A 2,664-nucleotide genomic window follows, 5' to 3' on the forward strand; every position below is an offset into this window, starting at 1 on the left:
AGAAAACGTATTCTGCACTCTCTTCCATTCCTGGGCACAATGGATATTCTCCAGTCTCATCGAGCTTAAACCTATACTGGTAGGCTCGGAAGCAGCCATGTCCTGTAATAAACTGGGTGATATAATAGTCTACCTCCTGTGGTTTTTTTTTTGTTTTATTTGACGAGGGTCGGTGGAAGTCTTCAAAAGACACGGATAGGCCCGTACCTATACGTGTGTGGGATTTTTACCCACTAAAACCACCGCCTTACACCTGTTCATTCCTCTCCACGGAACCGCCGCTAGATATTACTTCATAGAGGGAAATGGCTGATTGCCGCCTCGCTTTCTTCGCATGGTTTCACGCTTCCATGCTTCACTGCACTCCAATGCTGGTCTGAGAGTAGCATATAGCTCACCACGTTCTCTGGTGTAATAATGTGTCCTCCACATACTCTCTTCTGCTGCAAAGCGAATGAAAGTGAAAAACATGTGCTCCGCGGTTTCATCGACAGTCTGACATCCAGGGCATTCAAGAGTATTCGTCGACTTTCCCTTCAAGGTCTTTTATCATGCCAGAAACCCTTTTCAGTATCGGTGATACCCATTCTTTTTTCTTCTGATCATAGACCGCTCCTATGGCATCCCCTATAGCCTCTGCTACCATTGGAGCCACAATCTGGAAGACCTTTTTCCAATGATCTTGTATAGATCATCTGTATACATGGCTTCTTTTACCATTTCGGTTACTATTTCCGGGATAATTTCCCATTGGGCTTCTCCCATGGGGCTATTATATTGGCTAGTTCTCTCAGCTGGCCATTTAGGTATTTCTGGATCTCGTGAGATACCTTTTTTCTCTCCAAGTAGCTTTTGACCCGTTCTTGAATTGGTAGCAGTCAACGAGCACGAAGTGCCGCTATAATCCGCCAGGGGCCAGCACTACAAGCGTCTAAGAAGCTGTATAATTGTGTATAAGTTTATCATTATAAAAATACGATCTCTTGTATAAATGTATATATGTTAATATGTAATATCTAAGAATGTTAATTATAAAACAAAAAGAGATTGAGCAAAAAGATTCTACGGAACTATCTCAAGTAGAGTCAAAAGAGTGAATCCTCAGTGATAACCGATCACATGAGGCCTTCAATTGCCACCGGGATTGATCCGAAAATCAAGCCTTTTCCCGGGTCTAGTCATAGCACTGGTGGCTTACACTCTACTTGAGATAGAGAAGTTTATTGCTAATCTATTCTCAAAAGAGTTGGTTTTTATTATACTCACCTTAGACGATGGCCTATCTCCTCTCCTTCTCTCCAGCAATCTTAGTCCGTCCGCTTCATCTCGGCAACTAAGATTGTAACCTAATAATTCCTAACGATTATACTGGTCTGTCCGCTTCATCTCGGCAACCAGTGTAATTTCCCATCTCTCCCCGGCTCTAGTCCATCCGCTTCATCTCGGCAACTAGAGCTGCACCTAGCCTAATTAGCTTACTGGTCCGTCCGCTTCATCTCGGCAACTAGAACTGTTACTCTCCCTCAGACTCTCTCACCTAGACCTCCTCTACCTAGTCAGTGTCCAGGGCTCATCCCCTGGCACGGCCTTCCTCTCTTACCTACTAATGAATACGCCTTGTCGTGGGCCTTCTGTAAAGAGTATATCAGGCTGGAGAAATCGCCTAAGATCAGAAATTACTTCCGCCCTCTGGACGGGTCTTTCAATTTCTGGATTGGGCTTTAGAGGGGACTCCTCCTCCTCCCTCTCTCTCTTCTTACTCTTTTTTCCTTTGGGGCTCATTTTCCCATCTCGACTATGAGGTCTTGTATCTTTGTCGGCTTCACTGCCACTTCCTGAAAACAGCCTGACTTTTCCTGCCACCATTTTTCTTTCGTTTGTCTCAACCAACGACGTAATTCTTGTAACATTAGATGCTACAATGGCCAAGTCTCCCGCCATTGCAGCACTGCGGACGTATGATGACACCGGGAAACCCACTTTCTCGTTCCAAATCGACGCCGGTACTGGGGTTCCGTGCCCCTGCACCGTAGTATGATTATTAATATTTCCCTCCATTATATTTCGGATAATAGCATTTTATACCTACTGCCAGGTATAACACAGATGCCTCTAGCCTGAGGAACAAACGCTGACCAGTACCCCACCTATTCTAGGAACCGTCGCGTGTGGATTTGATTCTAGTTTTGGTCCACCCCGGGTATTTTATTTCCCCGGTTCCCGCCATATCTGGTGATAATCCCCCTATCCGCCACCGGGGGAGGCACCCGATGGGAGACTAGCTACTCCACACGGGGTCCCGTACCTATCCGTGTGTGGGATTTTCACACACTAAAATCACCGCCCTACACATGTCCATTCCTCTCCACGGGACCGCCGATAGGCATTACTTCATGGAGGGAAATGGCTGAGTGACGCCTCGCTTTCTTCGCATGGTTTTTACGTCTCCGTGCTACTAACGTCTTCTAGCCCTCTCTTCCTCTCTCAACCTCTTGAGGATGACTGTGATGAATCTCTTCACTGAGTTCCAATTCTGGTCTAAAAGTAGCATATAGCTCACCGCGTTTTCTGGAGTGATGCGTCCTCCACACACTCTCTCCAATTCACTCCTTTCTGCTGCAAAGCGAATGCAAATGAAAAACACGTGCTCCGCGGTTTCCTCGA

The sequence above is a fragment of the Halyomorpha halys genome, unplaced genomic scaffold (genome assembly GCF_000696795.3).
Source record: "Halyomorpha halys isolate HHAL.00 unplaced genomic scaffold, Hhal_1.1 Scaffold1071.1, whole genome shotgun sequence".
In the NCBI taxonomy this organism is placed as follows: domain Eukaryota; kingdom Metazoa; phylum Arthropoda; class Insecta; order Hemiptera; family Pentatomidae; genus Halyomorpha; species Halyomorpha halys.